This window comes from Armigeres subalbatus, chromosome 2, assembly GCF_024139115.2.
Source record: "Armigeres subalbatus isolate Guangzhou_Male chromosome 2, GZ_Asu_2, whole genome shotgun sequence".
Lineage (NCBI taxonomy): Eukaryota > Metazoa > Arthropoda > Insecta > Diptera > Culicidae > Armigeres > Armigeres subalbatus.
The window spans coordinates 437,857,063-437,883,036 of NC_085140.1; the positions used below are offsets into that span (position 1 = coordinate 437,857,063).

Sequence of the window (25,974 nt, forward strand, 5' to 3'; positions counted from 1 at the left end):
CAAATACAGTGGATACACTACCTGACCAGTTAATCATAACAAAATTTTATTACGATTATATCAATATGTGATACAAATAACAATACTTGCAATAATGTTGTTAAAAATTATCTGTCAAAGATGGAGGAATGAACATTTCATGATCGTCATAACATGATTATAACATAATGTGTTATGTTTATTTTTATCGAAAAAAAATTGCCTACACTACTAAAAATCCACACATATTTATTGGCAAAAATCCATAGATTTAATTTATGATGTATATCAGCGCACACATAACCATTCTCCACGCGAACTACTAATAAAATATATACCCAAATAAACTTTATGTGTGGTTTCGAATTAGCAATTATTTAATTTATGTGGTTCTATATCGATTATATTGGGGGCCCTCCTTAGCCGTGCGGTAAGATGCGCGGCTACAAAGCAAGACCATGCTGAGGGTGGCTGGGTTCGATTCCCGGTGCCGGTCTAGGCAATTTTCGGATTGAAATTGTCTCGACTTCTTGGGCATAAAAGTATCATCGTGTTAGCCTCATGATGTACGAATGCAGAAATGGTAACTTGGCTTAGAAACCTCGCAGTTAATAACTTTGGAAGTGCTTAATGAACACTAAGCTGCGAGGCGGCTCTGTCCCAGTGAGGGATGTAATGCCAACGAAGAAGAAGAAGATATCGATTATATTAGGGTGGAGCTATTGCAAAAAATTTATAACGGCGACACATATATCTTATATAGATATTTTTGGCAGTCTACATTTTGGGTAGATAAGAATTGGAAAAAAGTGAAGGTACTAACTTGAACCCACATTCATAGTTAAACCAGCTGAATAAAGTTAATTGCCTACATTATGGATAATCATAATCTTTTCAATAACATAATTTGTTATAGTATATAAGCTATTTTCACCACGTTTTATGTAACACATCGAGTTGTATTTTTATTCAACTGCTAACATATTTGTTAAAACTAGAAGAGATTTTGTTATTTTAACTACTAATGGTACAAGTTTTTTAGAAACCGCTGTTATAAAAAACTGCTGTAACAGAATAACAAGTTAGGAAAAGAAAGAAAGGAAAAATCACCGAAAATTTTGTGAAATAATTACCCGAAATCTGTGAAATGATTTAAGTGTTATACAGGGCTTTTATCTAGAGCAGTCCGTTTCTACTGACTTACACGAGCGTTTTCTCTCGAAAGCTTGGGGACGTTTGACGGCAGCTTCTCGCTTACGTCTATTGATGCCAATATGTGATCGCTTGAGAGTGTTGTTCATCCTCGATTATTTGAAAATTTTATTTTTATCATTTTATCATTATTTTTATCATTATCACCAGGGTTCGTGATGCTCACTCAAGCTCAGGAGCACAGGATACACAACGAAAACAGATTTACTCTGGGCTTGAAAATCGCTTGCCTTGGTCTCATCGAACAGAAAAGTCGAAAACCTGTACATTACAATTACATACAGTTACGTAGTTCAACGTCACCTTTGCGTACAAAGTGTGAAGGGGAATGAAATGGTCGGATTTTTAAAATCTAAAATAAAAAAAAATGTTAAAAAAGTCACTATTTGGTCACTTTTTCTGCAATGGAAAGTCACTATTTGGTCATTTTTTCGTCACCATTGGTCACTAAAGTCACTATTTTGAACGACATTCATTGCTATCAGCCCTGATATAGTATACTAGTCGATCCGGCAGACTGTCCTGCATAGTAGGCGAAAATGCGCCTGCTGAACTGCCCATGCGAAGTTTCCATACGATTCTTAATTTTAGTTTTTCACAATTTACTCAACATAACTCATAATTTTCGCATGAGGAATTATTATATACTGATTATACCTGCAAACAATGAGAAAATATGATTATCATAAGACGCTAATGGAATAGCCCTAGATCAAAGTTATACTTACAATTTTGAAAAATCCGAAGGAAAAATGCAATCACGCCTGAATCATTTTTTCCCCAAGGTTTGGTGTTTCCGAGTACTTAGGTAGGGGAACAGACGGCTTTGGCAGGTTTTGTTCTATTATTGGCAGTGGGGTTTTTGTCGACCGAATTTTATGAAATTTGGCCATAATATTCTTTGATATGCAAAGAATGTTTGGGCCAAATTTGAGCATAATCAGTCATAAAAAACCCCCTGCCAATAATAGAACGAAACCTGCCAAAGCCGTCATTACCCCTATATTTTTCTTCACTTTATATTTTTATCACATCAGTAGTCAGGCAGAAAACTCACTGACAATCGAACAATTTAAAAGTTTAGTTTGTTCTAAATTCAGTTTTGGTTTGTTTTCAAAGTTTACAAAGATAGAGTTTGAATCAAGTTATTCTTCACGCTAAATCAACCTAATATTTTATGTTGATATCAAGCTATCACAAGAGAGACAAATAAACTAATTATTGATTAATAAAAACTAAATTTTAGAATAATTCAACATAAAAATAAGGGTTTGAAACAACCAAAATTAATGTGGTAATGACATATTTTTTCAGGTAGAATTAAACCAAAAAGAAACTTAATTTCAAACACAAAGGTTGGTTTAGTTAGTTATGGATCCTGTACACCTCCGGTGGTGCAAAGGGCCGACTTGAAAGATCTCCATCCTGAGCGATGCCCGGCTATCGCTTTAACCTGTTGCCAGGTTAGATTTCGGTCGACTTCTTTTATTTCTTTATTGAGGCTTCTCCGCCATGATCCTCTGGGTCTGCCTCTGCTGCGATGTCCCGCTGGGTTCCAGTCTAATGCTTGCTTACAGATTTCGTTTCCGCCCCTACGTAGAGTGTGGCCGACCCAGCCCCACTTCCGATCCCGAATTTCTGTTGTTATCGGCCTCTGGTGACAACGACGATGGAGCTCGTTGTTTGAGATCCAGTTGTGAGGCCACCAGGCCCGAATTATATACCGCAGGCATCTGTTAATGAACACCTGCAGTCGTTGAGTGTTCTCCACTGATACACACCATGTTTCGCTAGCGTATAACAGCACAGATTTCACGTTAGAGTTGAAAATTCGTATTTTGGTGCGTTCACTTATCTGCCTGTTTTTCCAGATATTTCTTAAACTCGCAAAGGCAGCCCTTGCTTTCTTGATCCGTGCTTGATAGGTGCTCCATGGTTATAGGCTGCCATAACAGCCCGCGGTTTGGTTCACGGTCAATCGCATCTACCAGCGATTACGATGAGGAACAGTAACGGTGATAGAATACATCCTTGCCTCACACCAGCTACGACCCGGATAGGGTCGGACAGGACCCCATTGTGCAGCACTCTACACGAAAAGGCCTCGTACTGTGCTTCGATGAGGCCGATGATTTTCTCAGGAACCCCCTTGCGTCTCAGGGCGCCCCACATATTCTCGTGATTGAGACGGTCGAAAGCTTTTTCGTAGTCAATGAATACCAAGTAAAGGGACTCTTTGACCTGCTCCAAAATGATGCGGAGCGTGACAATATGGTCCACACAGGATCTTCCGGCACGGAATCCGGCTTGCTGCCGCCGGAGAGTCGCATCGATCTTCTCCTGAATCCGGGCTAGGATAATTTTGCACAGAACTTTGAGAACGGTACACAGCAACATAATGCCTCGCCAGTTATCGCATACAGTCAGGTCACCCTTTTTGGGCACCTTCACTAAGATACCTTGCATCCAGTCGACCGGGAAAGTTGCGGTGTCCCAGATATTACGAAATAAACGATGCACAGGGTGGCCACCGAACCGGGAAAAACGGGAAAAGCGGGAAAAAGACGGGAAATTGAAGTCACCGGGAAAAAAGCGGGAAAAACCGGGAATTCAGAACATGAACCGGGAAAAAATAAATTTTTGACAACTTACATTCAAAATTCTTTAAAGTTTTTAATGAAGCTGATATAAATGGAAAGATTTACTCTTTAATTTTTATTGTTCAATCGCATTTCAACTGAGTTATTTGATTTTAGTATATAATGTGTGAGGTATAAAAAATAAATAGTTTTTTTTTCAGATCTATTTGCCTCTAGATCATTTTGATTCCAATTTCGAGTAATCGGCTTTTTCCCTGTCCATGGATAAGGGGCTTGACGTTGATATTTCAAGTGTCTTAAAAAGATTTTTATTTTATTTTTATTTTTGTTGTTTAATAGAGTGCTTTTTTCAAACAAAGGTTAAGTTCAACACTAAATTTAAAAAATTAAGATATTTTTCCATTTTTTATATCTCTTTCACAAGAATATCGTTATTTTAATGGTAATGGTTTGAAAATAAGCTCCGTAGAGAAACTTTTATCACATCTTACTTAAATAAGGTCAACAGTTATACCAAACACTTGAGGTACCATGCCTCCAAGTTAACTAATGGTTAGTGTCGCACGATCTAACAACAACTGCCTATTGGTAAATTTGGAGGTGCCGGCAGGGCTCAGTAGGGGTCTAACTAACATAACTCTAATACTAACAAGACCCTGAAACAAACGCTTATCCAAATAGCATACATCTATTTATACTTGTAGTAGTAGCTAACAATAATTCATTTTGTACCCGTATAGCTGAAGTAGAATTTTAGTAGTGAAAAGTAGAATTTGTAGATTTACTAATTTGGCATTGGAGATAGTGAATGTATCTATTATATCTTCTCGATAATCTTTTTATTTTAGTCTCTCTAGCTGCATGGATCAACGCAAAAAAACTGTTTCTCTCTTCCTTCTATTAGGTTAGTTAGAAAAATTAGCGGATATATAGGGGACATGACTTAGTGTTTCTCGTATTAAGACAAATTCGTTGACCTTTACCTTATAATAAAATAAATGACCGATAGTAAAATAAATGACTGAAATTTAAAGATATCAAATAAATAATAAAAAACGAAAATAAATACATGACCATCGGTGGACAGAAAGATAAGAGACAGAGTTCTGTTTAGAATAGTTAATTGAGACCATTGCACTCACAAGATCGAGAATAACTAGTACCACTATAATTGCTACAAGACTAATAACTTGACCACTTACGGAAATGAGGATAAACCATATGATGCGTTGAATATTGTATACCCTGAATCTGAATAACTGAATTTTAGACCTCATTATTTTAATAAATAATAAAGGTTTGAATATTAGAAAAGGGAATAGAACTTGACCAAAAAAGCAATTACGGAACAACTGGACAGAAATTTTGTATAATGATCACTATTAGACTACTGAAACTTTAACATATGACATTACTGTGACTGATAGGATACAATTAACTCGACGACGTATTGACAAACATCCGATACTCAACCGTGTTAAAATAAGGGAAGCTCTTCAATGTGTCCATTTATTACAATAGTACTTAAATTAATCTATTTTGAAACTACCCTACCAGAATGATATCATTACATCTTTATTCGAAATTGTTACTTGGAAATGGCAACAGTACCACCTGTTGTCAACATAGACTACTATTAGGTATTGAATGTCGGCTCCAAGTAACTAATAATTAAATTTACATGTTAACTACTTATTCAGAAAACATCTATGTACATGTTGAGCTTCCATTATTTGTTCGGTTTATAATTGACAGACTGTAGATAGAAAGAATAATGTATCGGTATGATCACAATACAAACCCAGGCCGCAGTGACCTAGTGAGCAACATAGCTTGAGTCGTCTGCTGGTATTGTGTATCACATGGAGAGCCCAGCCGAGATACCAGTCTATTAAGACTACAGCTGGTCAACTCTCGAAAAAAAAAAAAAAAAAAAAATTTCGAGTAATCGGCTTTTTGACTGACTTGCGATATTTTGTACGTATGCGTACATTTGTTGTATGATATCCTCAGTTATGGGGTTGAGGGATATCCTTTAGTATAGGACCTAAACGATTTGTGATTAATTAAATCTGGTAAACAAAAACTTGGGCAAAAATATGAGTAATTTACCATATATCATAAATATTATAAGACATTGTGGTGCGCACTACCAACATAAAAGCATAGAATCGAATATCGAAATATTCATTTTTTCAAATGAATGTTTTCATCTATAAGTTATTCTTTTAATGTCCTAGTTTGCCTTTGTATGTACTTCTGTTATTTGTATGTAATTTCCAATTGCACAGAATTCGAAAAAAATGAATGTGGTAAATCATATATATGTTAACACATGTTCAAGAGTTTTTTTTTTATATTTGAAAATTCTACAAATCATTGAAAATGGTAATTTTTTAATACTTCGTGAATATGTCTGTAATATTCTAAAGAGTAAAATATCTTTAGTTTAGTTTTTTCACAACTAGCATTAGCATTGAGCAATTCGCACAAATTCGTAGGTGGTACAAGCCAAGACTATTGTATGAGAGTAGCATTACTTTCATCCGTTACCACAGATATTGATTTGGGACCAATCTCTTAGATGAAAGCAATGCACTTTCCAATAGAAAAGATCTGTCCTAGCTACGTTGGCTAGGATTGCTAGTTGGACACCTATTTAAGAAAGATGCAGAGAACTCTATGACCTCTCATAGGTGCCACGGGAGGTTTTGGAATTGTTAGTGTGGAAGGATTTAACAGTAGGAATCGTTTTGGTAGAACGTAAAACACAGAAAGAACTAAGATAGAAATACCAAGTAGGAAAGGGACGAGTCTGGAATTGAACCTACGACCTCCTGCTTATAAGGCGAAGCGTTAGTCACTAGACCACCGAACTCATCATAGTTTAGTATATTTTTCCACAACTAACCTAATATAATAGAATGTTATGATGGTGAAAAGGATACTCTAAGATAGTTTTCTAAATTGTTACACGGGGAATAATGAATAGGTTTCAAAGTTTTAAATAAAAAAATCCAAGATTTACTTTCTAGACATTAATTCTATAAATTAAAAAAGTGAAATTGAATAAATTACGAATCCAATGTTGTGTATAAAATGTGTATAAATCTTTTTTAGAAAACTGAATCATTATTTTGGTCGGAAACGAAGATTGTCTTTGGGTTAAATCTTTGTTCAAATTAGTAAATTGATAATTTAAGTATAAAAGGTATAAAAACTCTTACCCTGATTTTTTTTAAATTAAATTAAAACCGGGAAAATTTGACAAAAAATACCGGGAAAAGCGGGAAAAAACCGGGAATTTGAAAATCGAGTTTCAGTGGCCACCCTGGATGCAGTAGTTGAGCGGATGTCATGGGGTCAGCTTTGAGCATCTCGGCTGATATGCGGTCGACCACTGGGGCTTTATTCGATTTCATGCTTTGGATGGCTGTTTGAATCTCTAGCAGTGATGGAGCTTCGGTATTGACACGTGTTATACGTCGGATCCTAGGCAGATCATGCCGAGGTGGTGATGGCCTGGCTGGCACTTGAAAAAGTTGTTCGAAGTGCTCGAACCAGCGTTTCAGCTGGTCAGTTGGGTCGGTCAATAACTGATCATTCGCGTCTTTCACAGGCATCGTTACATTCATCTTCGCCCCGCTTAAGCGTCGTGAGATATCGTAGAGGAGGCGAATGTCCCCGGTTGCGGCGGCTCTCTCTCCTTCGTCGGCCAGAGAGTCTGCCCACGCTCGCTTGTCCCGTCGACATGAGCGTTTTACTTCCTTCTCAAGAGCCGTGTATCGTTGACGGGCTAAGACTTTGGCTCCTCTGGTTTTCGATCGCTCTATCGCGGCTTTGGCTTCTCTTCGCTCCTCTATCTTCCTCCAGGTGTCATCGGTGATCCATTGTTTTCTCTGGGCGTAGTTCGCCCAGATTGTTCTCGCTGGTGGCGATGAAGGCATTCTTGATGGCGGTCCATTGGTCTTCCACGCTGCCACCTTCCGGAATATCTGCAGCACGCGTCTCCAGTTCTTCAACGAAGGACCGTTTCACCGTGGCATCTTCCAGTCGGCGTGTGTTGAATCGTCGTCCAACTCTTTCCTCCTGCCGACGAATCCGCGCAATGCGCAGGCGTATTTCGCCGATGAGGAGGTGATGATCAGACGCGATATCGGCACTACGTTTATTCCGTACATCAAGAAGGCTCCGTTTCCATTTTCGGCTGATGCAGATGTGGTCGATTTGATTTTCTGTAAAGCCGTCACGGGAGACCCACGTGACCTTGTGAACCGGTCGATGAGGGAAGAGCGATCCCCCGATCACCATGTCGTTATTACCACAAAATTCTGCGAACAGCTCTCCGTTTTCGCTCATTTCTCCGAGACCATGGCGTCCCATAATGCGCTCATGGTTCGAGTTGTCGGATCCGATCTTCGCAATGAAGTCGCCCAAACAGATCTTGATATCACCCTTCGGAATTCTATCTACGACGGCTGTGACGAAGTCGACGCAGTCGTCACTGGAGTTTCGGGTGTAAGAGCTACTTATTTCTCCGTGTGAGGAGACGTTTTTCGCAAATGCACGCCGGCTTGGTGATTCCTCGAAACTACTTGTTTCTCCTGTTAGGGAGAGACCTTTTCGATCCAAGGAACCGGGTTGTGACGACCTCGCTGGACTGTCACTAATTTTCTGGGTGCAGGAGCTACTTCTTTCTCCGGTTAGGGAGATGTCCTTCGCAAATGCACACCGCGAGGTTACTTTCCCAAGGAACTACTTGTTACTCCTGTTACAGAGCAACTTGTTTCGATCCAAGGAACCAAACCAAAAAGTCCTTTTGATACTACTTGTTTCTCCTTTACGGAGAGACGTTTTCGAGTCAAGCAGGGAAGTTGAAGACCGGAGTTTCGAAATTCTAATTAAAGAATCAGGAGTAAAACATCGAACTTAATCTTATTTGAAACATTCACCCGGGTAAGGGTCTTACTTCTACATGATACATTAGTGATTTACAATTTAGAAATATTTGGGTCACATTTTTGCTCTCTTTTGGGCATTAGTGATTAATCTACGAATATTTTCTATTTCACTCATTACAACTATTCTTCAATGTGTGGTGATCTTCCACGTTGCGCCTAATGTAACTCTTGAATGTGTGGTGATCTACCACTTGTATAATAGTATTGAGCTTATTAACTAACGCCCATCCAGATCTGGTAATTATCCTTATTCGATTCTCTTTCGCTTGCTCTTACGGCCAGATCGGGAAGGGCTCACAATTTAAGGCGCGGCTTATCTTCTATGATTGCATAACATTAGCTTCTTAGGATTGAAAAACATTTGTATCGTTCCTGCCAAAGGACTGCATTCTGGCAGGACGAAAGAGAAAGGAAAATGTTTATTGCCACATGCGCCTACGCGTGGGCGTGTTTATCGCCTAATCTGTGTGCGATACTCGTTCCTAGCTGTCCTTATGTAAATTAGTTATGCCTTTTTCCGCTCTACTTATCACTTACAGTTTCTTAATATGACATCAACATCGGTATGGCTTAGACCAACGCGTTGCAATGCTGGGTGCAACGGCGTGATTGATTTTATGATGAACTAATTTTGTTCGCGCAGCGACATTCCGGAGCCCGTAAAACGCTAGGTTTACTCAAATTTGCTCATTAATCCGCGAAAATAAATTTGGGTAGAATGGAGCGCTGGGCTTGTCAAAATTTTCTTGAACGACTTCTACTTCGTGTTGCGGTGGATTTTCATTTTTATTATTTTGTGTTTCTGTTCTTTTCATAGCATTTCTATGAGAAAGAAAACTTGTTAAAGAATCCCAAAATGATGCAAGTAGTTGCCATCCCAAACCATATATGTCATATAATATGCGCCCGTGCATAATAGTGTCAATCGTAAATTTAATTATTCTTCCTATCATGTATATACCAATAAAGGTAGAAGTTATGTTTCCCAACCAGGTTGACCATGAGAGTAACTTAGACCAATATTTTTCAAAAACATTTTCAATCATTCGATCCGATATCAAAGCATCAAAACGGAATCCTTGAAAATCTGGTCGCTCTCCGACCAAAATTTTATGTAAAACATTAGATGCTGCTCTTTTGTCACCCTGTTCATAGATCATGTTTCTCATCTTGATCACGCTTTCTGCGTCATAAACACCACTTTGTATTAGGTTTGGAAGATGAGTATAAGTCCACGTGGTTATTAAATCTGTAGTTAGCTTTAACGGCGACGTGGTTTCTCTTATCCGTCCGTCGGTGGTGTACCATCTTCCACCTATTTGAAACTTGGCCGGAAGAAGAGGTGTACAATCAATCTGTGTACCTCTATTTTGCAGTACGTGGCTTACTGGTGCTATAAACATGGAAAGATTGTTATAAGTTACAGGTATTTCCTGATAACAATTCTCGTCCGACCTGGGAGTTACATAAACTGGTTTGCATTCCAATACGTGCAAAACTTCTCCTGCCACCACAGCGGTGTATCCAGATCGTTTTATGATACTGGTTACAAATTCTGTAGGGTTGAGACGTGCCAGTGTTAATTTGGTTTCCATCAGTGTTTTGTCTACTTTACACATTTCGGTCATAACCGTGCTGTAAAGTTCCGACATGCTTTTCCCAATATAGTTTTCTACTAGGGTTATTTTGGAATTGAAATATGTAAATAAATCAAAGTTTCTACCCGTCGTAGATTTCCTTTTGAAAGGAGAGTTGAAGCCTACCACTTCAACAATAACGATACGAGGATGATCGGTCATAAAACCTAAGTGCCCACAAATTTTGTCTTTTCCCTAGCTCTAATAGAGAACAGATGTGTGTCTGAAATTGTGCTATAGACGGCGTTTGAGATTTTGTTATGTTTATCCCCTTTTTCGTTTTGGGTTCGATTTACCAAACCCTCATAAATTACCTCGTATTCTGATTCTTCACATCCGTTGTTGGAGACGGCGTCCCATGTTATGTATCCGTCTTCCGAATCTAAACATTTTCCTTGAGAAAATCTGCATGTGAGACCGTTTCTCAAGTGTATAACATCATTTTCATGATCTACTACTGCCATGTAATCTCGCAATGTGATCTCATACTCGTAATAAACCACGGCATCTTCCCAAGTATATTTTGGAGTTCGGTAGGTGCCTCCTTTACAGTGGCTTCCCAAACTGATCCCACTATCAGTGCCTCTCCGCGAGTGGTAGCATTGCGTTTCAATTCGCGCAGTTGATGATCGTAAGCTAATTTAATTATGCCTAGCTGATGTGATAAATGACATTCTTCGGATGTGAACTCTTTCACAATGTATTCATAGCCGCGTTCATATTCTGAAGTGTGAGAATGCATTCCGCAATGCTTAATCCTCCTCTTGGCTATTACTTTACATTGATAGGCCTTGACTTCACTTTTAACACTCCTCTGCAATACTTGTATTTGCAATTCGCTTGTCGACAAGTTGTTCGAGGGTGGTATACATGAAGCTACATCTAACAGGGAGTAGCTCGTAAGATTGACCTCCGGATTTCCGCAATCAAAGGCTATCAATCCAGATCCATCGAAGGATATCGCGCTTCCCAAAAGAGCACATACAAAGTACAATATAACCATCATGCTTGTCCAATTTACGGCTCGTATCCTTTTCTTTTTTATCTTGGGCTTTGGTTTTGCGATAGCCGCAGCAATTTGTTTGACCCTTTCGATATCAACGCATTTTCTTTTACCGTACTCGTACCCTTCCGGTAATTTGTTAATTGCCCCGACAAATTTATTGCACTCAGAAACATTTTCAGAGGGCGCTTTCCTCTTATTTGACCTTTTCTTTTTCGGCTTGTCTTCGGAGGTAGTAACGTCATCTGGTGGTAGTACATCCAATACCGCCAGTTTGGCTACCGGACGAGTAAATTCGCCCGTTGCCGTTTTAACTACCGCTGATCGAATTTGACCTTCTTTCGATGGGTGGACTTTAATGATCATTCCCTTTCGCCATCTTGCCTTTTGATCGTCGTCAGCGATCATAACGATGTCGCCAACCTTAATGTTGTTAACTTCTTCAGCCCACTTTGATCTTTTGGCCAGGGAGGGAAGGTATTCGTGCAACCACCGATCCCAATAATTCTTTGCCATATGTTGTACCCTTTTCCACTGCTGTCGGTTCGCTTCAGGTTTAGAAGTATCATTTAATGATGGTTCCGCTCCACCAGCACATCCAATCAAAAAATGGTTTGGAGTGAGTGGTTCGTCATCGGTTGCATCCAATGATATAGCGGTAAGAGGTCTGCTGTTTATGATACCTTCAATTTCGGTTAGCAAAGCTCTAAATGCGTATTCTGACATGGTTTCATTAGGTAAAAGGCTCTTGACTTCCTTTACCATTCTTTCCCATGCTCCACCAAAATGTGGTGCTGCTGGGGGATTAAATTGCCATCTTATTCCCTCTGATGCTAGTCTATGTTGGATTTTTGCCATCTCGTTATTAGCTCCTACAAAGTTGGTACCATTATCGCTATAAAGGAATTTAATTCGTCCCTTCTACTCTGTATAGAATTCAGGCTTAGCAAAAAAGCTGCCGCGCTTAGATTATCGGCATTGCCCAAATATACCGCCCGCGTAGTCATGCAAGTAAACAAGACTCCCATCTCTTTTCAGTACGTCTCCCAATAGATACGTTATAGGGTCCGAAGTAATCTACTCCGGTATGAGTGAAGGGTTTCACATATGGTTGTAGCCGACATTCTGGTAACGGTGCCATCTTTGGTATATTTATCTTGGCATTTTCGTTTTTGCAATGTTGGCATTTATTTTTATTCTTTTCATCCCAGAATCAATATTTACTATATGGTACTTTTGTTGTATGGCTGCCACTGCCGTTTTTGTTTTCTGGTGTTTGAATTCCTCATGCTTGTTTTTCAATATGAGGTCCGATACAATATGTTTAGCCGGTAAGATGTACGGATACCTGGCAGAATATGGTATGCATTCTGCGTTTTGTATCGTGTTTCCGATTTCATGGTGCCATTCTTATCCAAGAATGGTGTGAGCGTACGAATCGGACTCGATTTATCAACTGTTCGCTTGGTGCTTAAATCCATCATTTCATTAGGGAAAGCTTCCCATTGAGTTTTTGTATAAGCAATATCTCAGCTTCCTCTAAGTCTTCAGCTGAGATGATCATATCAACGGTGACTTTTCTAATGTTGGCCTTTAATTTTCCCAAATATTTGAGTGCTCCACTCACGGCTCGTTTTAAGCGTGTCCAATCAGAGCACCATTGGATATTTATCCAATCCAGATCTGGTTTAAAGGTTTGCATTGTTGCAAGAACAGGACGTAATTCCTCATGGCTTAAATCGTCCGAGAAATCGTATTTAGTCACGTGTCCCCAATTTTCTTCCTTAAGCGTTAGAAATGAAGGACCTTTAATCCATGTTGTTTTCGCATTAGTAATTTTGGTACCTTCATCTGCGGGATTAGAATTCGATTTTATGTACTTCCATTGAGATCCCAGCGTACTCTCTAGTATCTCTCCTATCCGATATTGTACAAATTGCTTGTACTTGCGAGTTTCTGATTTTATCCAGCTAAGTACAGTTTTGGAGTCTGACCAAAGGGTAACACTATTAATCTCTACTCTTATTTCCTGTAGAACTGTATTGTGAAGTCTTGTTCCTAATACAGCCGCTTGAAGCTCCAAACGTGGTACAGACATAATCTTAGTAGGAGCTACCTTGGATTTACCCACGACTATTGTTACATCAATATCGTCGCGACATATAGTTCGCATGTAAATGACTGCTGCGAATGCGTGTAATGATGCATCGCAAAATACATGAAGTTCTCGTCTGATGGGATTTTTAAAATGAGAGTAGCATCTTGGAATTCTGATGTTAGTAATGGAAGATAGTCTATTTAGCCAAATATTCCATTTTTTGGATAAATCGTTTGAGATTTTATCATCCCACCCTATTCCGAGTCGCCAGATATCTTGCATTAGTATCTTCGACTCGATTGTTATATGTGCTATCAAACCCAACGGGTCGTACACACTCATTATAAATGATAAGACTTGCCGCTTCGTAGGTTCATTAGTGGGTTCACTAGGAAAGTTTATTCTGAACAAGAAGTTATCTTTCCGAATGTCCCAATACATTCCTAGAATTTTATCGTAGTCGCCTTCTTCATCATCTAATTTAATCTCCTTCAAAGGCGACACTCTGTCGCTTGGTAATTGATCGAGCAATGATTTTGAATTAGAAATAAAATTTCTCATTCTGAAATTACCTTCGTCATGAATTCTAATAACATCGGACACGATGTTTACAGCTTCACTTAAATCATCGAAACTGTCTAAGTAATCATCTACATAGTGATTCTTTAATATCGCGTCCACTGCTTTTGGACATTCGTCCTTATATTTTTGGGCATGATTATTCTTTACGAATTGCGCGCAAGCAGGAGAACATGTAGCCCCAAATGACATGACTTGCATTTCGTAGAATTCGAGTCTAACATTGGATTTTTCCCTGGAGATAATTCTTTGGGACCCTCGATCCTCTTGTCTAATTCCAATGCGATGGAACATTTCTTGTATATCCCTGCGACGGCAATGCTTCCTTCTCGAAATCTGATTTTTATCCTGAGAGATGATTCCGTCATATCGGGTCCAGAAAGTAACTGAGAATTTAATGATACGCCGTCGACTTTGGCAGCTGCATCAAACACCATTCTCGGTTTCGATTTGTTCTTATTTATAGTTATAAAGTGTGGTAGATAGAAGGTCTTACTATTCTCAATCATGTACTCTTTTGGACTCAACTTTCTTAGATATCCCTTTTGATATATTCCTCAATTTTGTCATGATACCAGATTCTTAAATCATTATCACGCTCAAGTTTCTTTTCTTGCTGTAAGAATCGACTTAAAGCTGTTTGAAAGCTACTAGGAAGTTTCACATCATCAGTCTTCCACAGTAAACCTATTTCATAGCCTTTATCTGTACGTGTGAGAGTGTCGTTCATAATTTTTAAGGCTCTCTCATCGGACTTTGAAACTAATTCCGTCGATGGTACTTTTACCCCAAAGGCCTCTGTTGAGAAATATGCGGACATTATTTCTTTCGTGGATTTTTCCTCTTCCTCCACCTCGTTGAGTACAAAGACATGGTTGAGAGCCGAAAAATTATTATTATTTGTGCAACCGTACAAGACCCACCCTAGTCTAGTATTGGATGCCAGTGGCTCGTTGAACTTACCAACTCTATCTTCGATGCTTCTAAAGAGATAAGCGTGTGGAAGCCCCAATAATATTGTGGGAGTTGCGTTATCGTAGGATTCTATGTCTAATCCTTCAATATGAGGATAACGTCCCTTTAATTGTTCATAATTTAGAGATTGCTTTGGCAGGGAAAGTTTTCTTACTGTGCAAAGATCCTTCAAAGTAAAATACCTCCCGTTTGATCCATTAACTCTAAGCTTGATAATCTCACTATTATCATCTTCTTGAACTTCTCCGTTAGTCCAAGCCAAGGATATCTTCTGTTTTGAGCCTTTCGCTTCTAATTCATCAGCTGTTCGCTGATGAATTAGACTAATAGAAGAGCCTGAATCAAAGAATATGTGAGTATTGATTTTATGCTCACCATTAGATAATGTAACTGGAAGTATAGGGTAATATACCTTTTGGGTTCTCCTCGAGTGATAATTTATATTTCCTTTCACAGTTTCGACTTTATCTTTACCCCCTGGGTTTTCGTGAAGCAAACGATGGTGTCTAACAGCACATCCATCTATATTGCATACGGTTTTATTTCGGCAATCTATTACTCTGTGGTTCGGGCTGCAACAGGAGAAGCAAAGCTTCTTCTCCACTGCGAACAACCTTCGCTTGTTCACAGGCATCTTCTTAAAATCGGTACAATCTACCAATTTATGGTTTTTGTTACATTTGGGACATTTCCGTGGCGGTAACTTATGGAAGTTTACACGATCGGATTTCCCCAGTTTGTTGGCTCCCTCATTACCCTTCAACTTTTCCGCCAACAACATAGTGGCTAATGTTTCATGTGGTTTCAACCAATCATAGAAATCATTAAGGGTGAGTGCAACGTATGGGTTCATTAATGAAGACAATTCTTTTTCTTCATTTACGTGCATCAACCACTTTTGATGCAAATTAGAAGGCAATTTATTTGCTAAGTCTCTAATTAACCGCTGATCGTTCAAGTATTCTGTACGATTTAATGTAGTCATGTTGACAACCAAATTTCCCACTGCGGAGATGAAATCAATCATAGTTTGGGGATTTTCAAATCTAGGATTTCTTGTCGTAAGAACATCCTGCAGTAATCCTGTGTATATAAGTTCTATATTCCCAAATCGGTTTTCAAGTTTATTGATTATGACCCCACATTATCGGGGTCTAACAAGAGCGCATTGACTGCACGCAATGCCTCTCCCTTTAAACTCTTTTGGAGCCGTGTTAGATTCTCCAAGTCCGAGAAGTTGCCCTGTTTAGTGGTCTCTAAGAAAATCTTCTTAAATCTGGACCAAGTCTTGTAGTTACCATCAAAATATGGTAACTCTATCATAGACTGTCTAGCAATATGCTTTTCGATAGCCGTTTGCCCATGGATGTTGATGTCGTTAACCTTTCGGATTAGAGCTTCAAAAATTTCTACTTGTGGCTCTATTTTATTTATGCCTTTCAACTGTTGGATCTGATCCTTCAGTGTTTGGATTTCTAATTTTATTTTGGCACATTTGGCACAAGACCAAGGTTCTTCTTTTAACGGTCTATGTTTTAAATTTACGCACATAAGGTGAAACCAGCGACTACAATCGTCGCAGGCCACCATTACATCCTTATCATCCTTACCCTGACATAAGCCACAATGGCCATTCTTGTTAATCTCAAATTGGAAATCCATTCCAACGTTTGTATATAAATTTTCTTTAATTTGACTCACTTGACTCCTTTCCTGGTTAACGAATGTCCTCTTGGTTGGAACTTGATGGTCTGACGTGCTCCTTCCTTGTACCGTCCCAGACTAGGCCCTATCGGTCGGGCGGTTAGTCGACAGTATTGATGAGCTGGTCACACCGGTCAGCTGGCCTGCTCCGAGGCGGGAGCTGATCCGATGGTTTAAGGTGCGCACCCGTATAGCTAGCCTAACGCCGAGGCGGAAGCTTACACGGTTGCGGTTTTTCTTTCTATGTGATAACCACTATCGTCTAGCGGGCTGGCCTGCACCGAGGCGGGAGCCCGTTACTGCTACTATGTTGCGTGCACCGTACGACGGACCTTCACCTGAAGTGTCGTTAAGGATGCGGTTCCGACGGATTCCGAAGGCGTACTCCTCCTGTGCTTTTTGTTCCAAGTGCACTGTTGTTCACCTTCTGGCCCAGCGAAGGGGTTTATACTTCGTGATGTTCTGCCGGTGTGTCCTTTCTTCGGTAGTCCCGGGCCACAATGTAATGGTGTATGTTCTTGTCTCCTCAGAACTTCTGCTGACAACGGTATCCGCATCCACCTTTGGTGCGCTGGAGTTTGTCTTACAAGACTCACTTGACGATCTATCTCGTTGAAATATTCGATCATGTAACGAACCTCGTCTTCCAACGTGGTCATTACTCGGTTCACTTGATTCACTTGGCCCAACTGGCCTACCACGGTTCACTTGGCTTACTGCCTACACAACTGATTCTTCTGGCGATCAGTACACCGTTGGCGCGAAGCCTACTTGGCTTATTGACTACACTTGGCCCAACTGGCCTTCCGCGGTTCACTTGGCTTCCTGCCTGCGACTGATTCTTATGGCGATCAGTACACCGTTGGCGCGAAGCCTACTTGGCCTATTGCCTACACTTGGCCCAACTGGCCTTCCGCGGTTTCTCAGTTAGATTTCGACTAACTGGAAGCTCTTGGCTTACTGCCTACACTTGGCCCAACTGGCCTTCCGCGGTTCACTTGGCTTACTGCCTACACAACTGATTCTTCTGGCGATCAGTACACCGTTGGCGCGACGCCTACTTGGCCTATTGCCTACACTTGGCCCAACTGGCCTTCCGCGGTTTCTCAGTTAGATTTCGACTAACTGGAAGCTCTTGGCTTACTGCCTACACTTGGCCCAACTGGCCTTCCGCGGTTTCTCAGTTAGATTTCGACTAACTGGAAGCTCTTGGCTTACTGCCTACACTTGGCCCAACTGGCCTTCCGCGGTTTCTCAGTTAGATTTCGACTAACTGGAAGCTCTTGGCTTACTGCCTACACTTGGCCCAACTGGCCCTCCGCGGTTCACTTGGCTTACTGCCTACACAACTGATTCTTCTGGCGATCAGTACACCGTTGGCGCGAAGCCTACTTGGCCTATTGCCTACACTTGGCCCAACTGGCCTTCCGCGGTTCACTTGGCTTACTGCCTACACGACTGATTCTTATGGCGATCAGTACACCGTTGGCGCGAAGCCTACTTGGCCTATTGCCTACACTTGGCCCAACTGGCCTTCCGCGGTTTACTTGGCTTACTGCCTACACGACTGATTCTTATGGCGATCAGTACACCGTTGGCGCGACGCCTACTTGGCCTATTGCCTACACTTGGCCCAACTGGCCTTCCGCGGTTTACTTGGCTTACTGCCTACACGACTGATTCTTATGGCGATCAGTACACCGTTGGCGCGAAGCCTACTTGGCCTATTGCCTACACTTGGCCCAACTGGCCTTCCGCGGTTTCTCAGTTAGATTTCGACTAACTGGAAGCTCTTGGCTTACTGCCTACACTTGGCCCAACTGGCCTTCCGCGGTTCACTTGGCTTAATGCCTACACGAGGCACGAAGCCGACACTTGGCACAAAGGCCTGTCACTTGGTTCACGGCTGATTCTTTTAGGTGATCAGCACACCGCTATTCACTTGTTGTTGATTCTTTAGGTGATCAACACACCGTTCTTGTGGCACAAAGGCCTACACTTTTGGCACACAGGCCTACTGCAGTGTCTCAGTTAGATTTCAACTAACTGGAAGCTCTCAATTCCTGACGATGATTCGCCCTCCGAGTTCCTCTCTGGAGCCACCAAAATGTGACGAAGTCGACGCAGTCGTCACTGGAGTTTCGGGTGTAAGAGCTACTTATTTCTCCGTGTGAGGAGACGTTTTCGCAAATGCACGCCGGCTTGGTGATTCCTCGAAACTACTTGTTTCTCCTGTTAGGGAGAGACCTTTTCGATCCAAGGAACCGGGTTGTGACGACCTCGCTGGACTGTCACTAATTTTCTGGGTGCAGGAGCTACTTCTTTCTCCGGTTAGGGAGATGTCCTTCGCAAATGCACACCGCGAGGTTACTTTCCCAAGGAACTACTTGTTACTCCTGTTACAGAGCAACTTGTTTCGATCCAAGGAACCAAACCATATACTACTTGTTTCTCCTTTACGGAGAGACGTTTTCGAGTCAAGCAGGGAAGTTGAAGACCGGAGTTTCGAAATTCTAATTAAAGAATCAGGAGTAAAACATCGAACTTAATTTTATTTGAAACATTCACAGGGGTAAGGGTCTTACTTCTACATGATACATTAGTGATTTACAATTTAGAAATATTTGGGTCACATTTTTGCTCTCTTTTGGGCATTAGTGATTAATCTACGAATATTTTCTATTTCACTCATTACAACTATTCTTCAATGTGTGGTGATCTTCCACGTTGCGCCTAATGTAACTCTTGAATGTGTGGTGATCTACCACTTGTATAATAGTATTGAGCTTATTAACTAACGCCCATCCAGATCTGGTAATTATCCTTATTCGATTCTCTTTCGCTTGCTCTTACGGCCAGATCGGGAAGGGCTCACAATTGAAGGAGCAGCTTAAATTCTATGATTGAATAACATTAGCTTCTTAGGATTGAAAAACATTTGTATCGTTCCTGCCAAAGGACTGCATTCTGGCAGGACGAAAGAGAAAGGAAAAATGTTTATTGCCACATGCGCCTACGCGTGGGCGTGTTTATCGCCTAATCTGTGTGCGATACTCGTTCCTAGCTGTCCTTATGTAAATTAGTTATGCCTTTTTCCGCTCTACTTATCACTTACAGTTTCTTAATATGACATCAACATCGGTATGGCTTAGACCAACGCGTTGCAATGCTGGGTGCAACGGCGTGATTGATTTTATGATGAACTAATTTTGTTCGCGCAGCGACAACGGCATTGAGTTGACTGTAGAAGTTCTCTTTGTCTTGCAGATCGGCAGCATCGGTTGGCGCATAACATTGGATTATAGTAAGGTTTCGGACCCGTGTTCTAAATCTGGCAACGATTATCCTTTCACTTATAGGTTCCCACTTCATAAGCGCAGAGTGTGCCTGAGCGCTTAGTAGGAAGCCAACTCCGCGATGCCGGGGAGCGTGTTCACCTCGTAAACCAGAGTAAAGCAGAACTTGTCCCGACGGCGTTCTGTGTTCTTCAAAATTTGGCCAACGGACTTCACTCAGTCCCAGGATCTCAAGCTTCATGCGGCGTGCCTCATTGGCAAGTTGTGCCAATTTACCCTGCTGGGCTAGGGTTAAAACGTTCCATGTTCCTATTCGTGTCCGTTGTTTCGCGCTAAGAGTCGTCGCCGTAAAATCAGTCCGTATTCTTTCATTATCGGATTCTCGAACAAATTGATGTTTCGGGAACAGTAGGTTGTTGGCCCAAGGTTCCCTATCCACCGGGATGGGGCTGCCATCTTAGGTATAGCTTCCGGGGAATAGCATTTCTCTTGGGATACCGAATTGATAGAAGAGTCAAAATGCGTCTAGCTTCAACTGAGGTTTATTGTAATATAACTGTTTGTGAAAAATAACAAGTTCCAGTAACTAGGGACAGGGTGTAGCTAGGGTGTCTTGATTGTTCAAATGTTAACTTGATTACACCCCCGCTCAATCGGATAATCCTAGTTCTGTTCTCAGGGTCTTGAATCTGTTGAACTCCAGCGCCTTTGTAAAAATATCCGCAACTTGGTCTTGAGTCCTAATTGGTTCAATCTTCAAAGTCCCTGAGGCCACATGATCGCGCACAAAGTGATGCTTAATGTCTATGTGTTTTGTGCGCTTCGTCTCCAGATTTTTCGCCATACAAATGCAACTTCTGTTATCTTCATAAATTGTAATGGGTCTGGACGATTGTTGAAGATCTTCAAGTATTCCTTGCAGCCATAAGGATTCTGCAACTGCTGCACTAAGTGCAACGTACTCCGCCTCGCTAGACGAAGTGGCGACAGTGGTCTGCTTTTTACTGCACCAGGCTACCGTACACCCAAACACTTGAAAAATATATCCGCTGATGGATTTCCTATCTTCAGTGTCGGAAGCCCAGTCTGCATCTACAAATCCTATTAATGCACGACTTTTGGATTCCGCTTGAACTGCAACATCAATTTCTTTGTGCCTTGCAAGTAGCGAACGATTCGCTTTAGAGCTTGCCAATGCTTGGTAGACGGCTGTTGTTGGAACCTGCCCAGGTAACCAACGGGATAGCATATATCCGGTCGAACACTAAGCATAACGTACATTAGTGAACCGAGTAATTCCCGGTACGGTTGGTTGATATTTTCTCCTTCACGTTTTAGCACCAGGCCTTTCTCCATCGGGGTTCGCGCTGGATTACATTCGGACATTCCGAAACGGGTTATCAGCTTATCAATGCTTGCATCTTGAGATAACTGCAGCTGTCCATCTTCGTGGTTGTACTCGATCTTCATTCCTAGGAAGTGTCGTAGCTCTCCACAGTCGGACATCTCAAACATTGAGGCTAAGTCCTTCTTCAATTTAATAATCGCCGCCAGATTGCGGCCTGCCACCATCAGATCGTCTACGTACATGATAAGTACAAGTTCGTCTCCATCTTCTAGCTTTGTGTATAAGCAGTAGTCGCGTTTTGACCTTTTGAAACCCATGTTCAGAATTGCCTCGTTAAACCGGTCGTTCCAACACCTTGGCGACTGTTTCAACCCATACAGGGATTTCAGCAATCGGCAGACTTGACCAGGTTGCGCTGACACGCCATCCGGGACTTCCATGTAGATGGTTTCCTTCAAGCGACCGTGCAGAAATGCTGTGCACACATCCATTTGATGAAAATAGTATTGCCGATGCACACCAACTGCCATAACGGTTCGAATAGTGGCCAATCTGGCCACAGGCGCGTAGGTCTCGTCGTAATCCTGGCCTTGCTTCTGGAGAAACCCCTTTGCTACAAGGCGGGCCTTATAGCGAACCGGTTGACCATTTTCATTTTCCTTCAGCCGGAACACCCACTTGGATTTGAGTGGCTTAATATTTTTCGAAGAAGTCGTCAGTTCCCAGACGTTATTTTTCTCCAAAGTCTCCAATTTTCCGGCAACAGCACGCATCTAGTTGTCTCTGTCATATCGATGGGTAATCTGACCAAACATATCAGGAACATCTGGAGACAAAGGAACACCAGAAATTGCTCCGTAACCAACGAAATAGTCTAGTAGCTTACCAGGTAACGTGCGCTCCCGTTCGCTGCGCCTTACCAACGTTTGTCCTTCGGACTCGTGGTTTTCTATTTGCGAAGGGAGCGCCGGTGCTGTTCGTTCGTCCTCTTCTTCATTCACGTTGTCTAACTGGCCCTCGCACTCCTGCTCTTCTTCGTCATTGGATTCATCTGCATGGTCTGTCTGCTGTCTCATCATCGTTGGCATTTCAAGTTCGATTACGGGGTCTTTATCCCCCTCTTTTCCGTAGGAATACGGGACGATTAACGGTGATTGGTTCGTTGACTCACCGTTTAATTTATACGGAAAACGAGCTTCGTCAAACTTTACGTCTCGAGCAATGATAATCTTCTGTCGGGTTCGATCCCAAAGCCGATAGCCGTTCGGCGCGTATCCTACCATGACTACTTCAAAACTTTTAGCGTCCAGTTTCTTCCGCTGTTGGCCTGGTATCCAGGCAAACGCACAGCAACCGAAAATACGCAGTTTCTCCAGATTGGGCTTCACTCCTATCCACACCTCCGCAGGGGTCGATTTCACTGGAAGAGCTGCTGTTGGACTTCGGTTGAGAAGGTAAACTCCAGTCAACGCAGCTTCGCACCACATATTTTCGGCATTCGGGAATCTAGGAGCATTGCGCGGACTTTTCGATGAGCGTTCGGTTGAACCGCTCTGCCACCCCGTTCTGTTGTGGGGTATATGCAACCGTAGTTTCGATTTGGATACCCTTCGTCTTGTACCACTTTTTCTGTTCGTTCGAGCCGTATTCTGTGCCTTGATCCACCGTGAGCTTTGAAATTTTCTTGTCGAATGCTGCAGTTACCATAGCTTCATATTCACGAAATTTTTCGAAAACTTGCGACTTTTTCTTTATCAGATATATCATCGAGAAATGACTATAGTCATCGATGAAAGATACGAAATAGCGTGAACCATCCCACGCAGGGGATCGATCGGACCGCAAACGTCCGAATGAATCCTTTCCAAGACTCTAGTCGCGCGTTGACGAGTTCCATGAAAGGGCTCGCGGCATTGCTTGCCCTGCACACACGGTTCGCAGATTCCTGTCTTCTCTGATTTTGAATTTATCCCGTTCACCATGCCTTGTTGCACCATTGTTGAAATTGCTTGATGGTTGAGATGGCCCAGCCTGCGATGCCACAAATCACTCGCTTCAGCTTGACATGAATTCGCATAGGAGTTTTTAACTTCAACATCTAGTTCATACAGACTTCCTTTAAGATATGCCGTTGCAACGATCGTGTCATCCTTCCGCAAAGTAGCTTGATTACCGCAGAATAGTACCGAGATTCCTGCCTTGGCTAGTTTCTTAACTGACATCAGGTTATCTCGCAGATCCAGTATAAACAAAACGTCGTTGATCTTCACCTTTGTTGCTGAATCCTTCGATGATGCCCTTCTTTCGTGCTTCCAAAGTTTGGCCATCTTTAGCAACGTTGATAAAGACAGGTCTGGACAATTTGCACAACGATGAGAACACTGCAGCGTTGTTCACCAGGTGATCGCTTGATCCGGAGTCAAGCTTGAAAACTAACCGTTCTTCACCGCTTCGACGTCCTCCTGTGCGACCGGCCATGAAACTTACTCCCTTTCTTCCAGTTGCCACGTTTGCTTCGTTTGGAACCTTCAGACGGCAGTCCTTCTTCATGTGCCCTTTCTTACCACATCGGTGGCACTTGCCTGCGAATTTCTTCGAATTTACTCGATCCTTATTACCAGCAAAAGCAGTAGACTTGTCGTTCGTGCCTTCTTGATGGCGATCGTGTTGCTTCACCTCTTCACCCAAAAGCCGTTGCTTCACCACATCTAGCGTCAGATCATCATCACCGAGATTTTCCAGGGCTGTTATCAGTGGGTCGTATGATTCTGGAAGCGTCCCGAACAATGTAACCACCATGTCAGGCTCCTTCAGTTCCGCTCCAGCCACCCGTAGTTGTCGAATAAGGTCGTCGAAACACACCAAATGATTTCGCATTGATTCACCTTCCTTCATCTTCAAACGCCCAAGTTGCTTTCGGATCAGATTCTGCGTCGCTAGTGATTTCTTGGCAAACGAGTTTTCCAGAGCCTTCCACATCTGCTTCGCCGTTTGTTTTTCACGGACAATTTCGAGACAATCATCTCCCAGGAAACTGATAATAATAGATTTGGCCTTTTGTCCGCCTCGTCGAACTTCGCTTTTTCCGCCGCCACGTCTGGGGCATCTTCCATCAGGGTATTCTTCACTCCCATAGCGTCCAGATACATTCGTACACGAAAGCTCCAGTTATGGAAACCTGGTCCCCCGTGAAATTGAGGAATTCCGTGCACCGAATCTTTACTGGTGGAGCCCATAACCTCTTGGGATACCGAATTGATAGAAGAGTCAAAATGCGTCTAGCTTCAACTGAGGTTTATTGTAATATAACTGTTTGTGAAAAATAACAAGTTCCAGTAACTAGGGACAGGGTGTAGCTAGGGTGTCTTGATTGTTCAAATGTTAACTTGATTACAATTTCCTACTCAGTCGCTGGATGCCAGAACAGACGCTGTTGGAGCCGCACCTCCTTGGTGGACAGACGCTCGATCAGTCGGGTCAAATTTGTTTAAAGTCCCACCCAACACCAGGACTAGGCTAGTGCGCTTTGAGCGGCACACGGTCGCTTTGATAGGGCCTGCTTGGGGACACATGCAGCTTTTTATAGAAGTTCAACAGAGCCCACTGTCGAACCCCACCACATCCTAGGCAGACCCCACAGTACGCACCCTCTCACTCTAGCTGATGTCAGAAAGACAACAGTGCCCAGGCTGCACTACCAGCTAAGTACGCAACCCTTAGCTGGCGGTCAATTGTCATCGGAAGACCCGTGGAAGCGTGAGTATTGGAACTTGTGAGGACCAGAGCTATGTTAGGCGCCCCTTCCCGGATGTCAACTCACCATTTCGCAGCCCCAAAAAAAGGTTGGTTTGCATTTACAAATTAACATTTAGAAACAACCAAAATTGTAGTTTGAAAAACAACCAAAATTATGGTTGCTAATGGACGATTATTAATGGCTAATTGACGATTATTCTCCGTGATGGATAATGGCAAACATATGGAAAACACGCTTGAAGATGAATCATTTATATGTCAATATTTAACTTTAATCAAACGGTGCACAGGTTGAAAAATTGTTCACGCGACGCCTCCTGCGATTTGACAGTTTGGTACCACAATGTTTCGGACAGCAGAACAAAGTATACCTTGTAACTAAAATATCTTTTACTAATATCGAAGCTAGTTATGCATTTATAACAATATTTCCACATCAGCACGCTAGACAAAGCTATTTTCTTCAGATCTGTGTGAAAAAAAATGTAAATGTTTGTATGGCTTCGTAATAATCGGAAGAGGAAGTAAACAAAGAGAGCATCTCTTTTGGACTTACGACGTTTTCAAAAATCACGCGAGAAGTGATAGAACGCTATTGACGCGGTTATCCCTGTGTTATCCCATACAGCATTTGTTATCAACATAAAAGGGTCGGTACCTAGAATGTCCAGACTCGGATACAGGGATACAAGGAAGACTAGCATACAGGGTGTACAATTAAAATTTCAAAATTGGGGACCGTCACGAAATCATTCAAGATTTGTAACATTAATAGGTCCTTTATCTTCCAATGGATTTCAAAGATTTATATATCAATCGATTCGCA

At 41.8% G+C, this 25,974-nt stretch overlaps 1 protein-coding gene and 1 long non-coding RNA gene across 3 annotated transcripts in view; one reads left to right on the forward strand and one right to left on the reverse strand.

The window, feature by feature from the left end:
* LOC134213626 (maternal protein tudor) overlaps nt 1–25,974 on the forward strand; it is a 58,378-nt gene that overhangs the window by 4,725 nt on the left and 27,679 nt on the right. The window lies entirely within an intron of this gene.
* LOC134218034 (uncharacterized) lies at nt 1,344–1,981 on the reverse strand. Its single transcript, XR_009981226.1, has 3 exons — nt 1,920–1,981; nt 1,608–1,848; nt 1,344–1,543 (listed from the first exon to the last, which is right to left on the reverse strand). It is a non-coding gene; the product is annotated as an uncharacterized LOC134218034 (long non-coding RNA).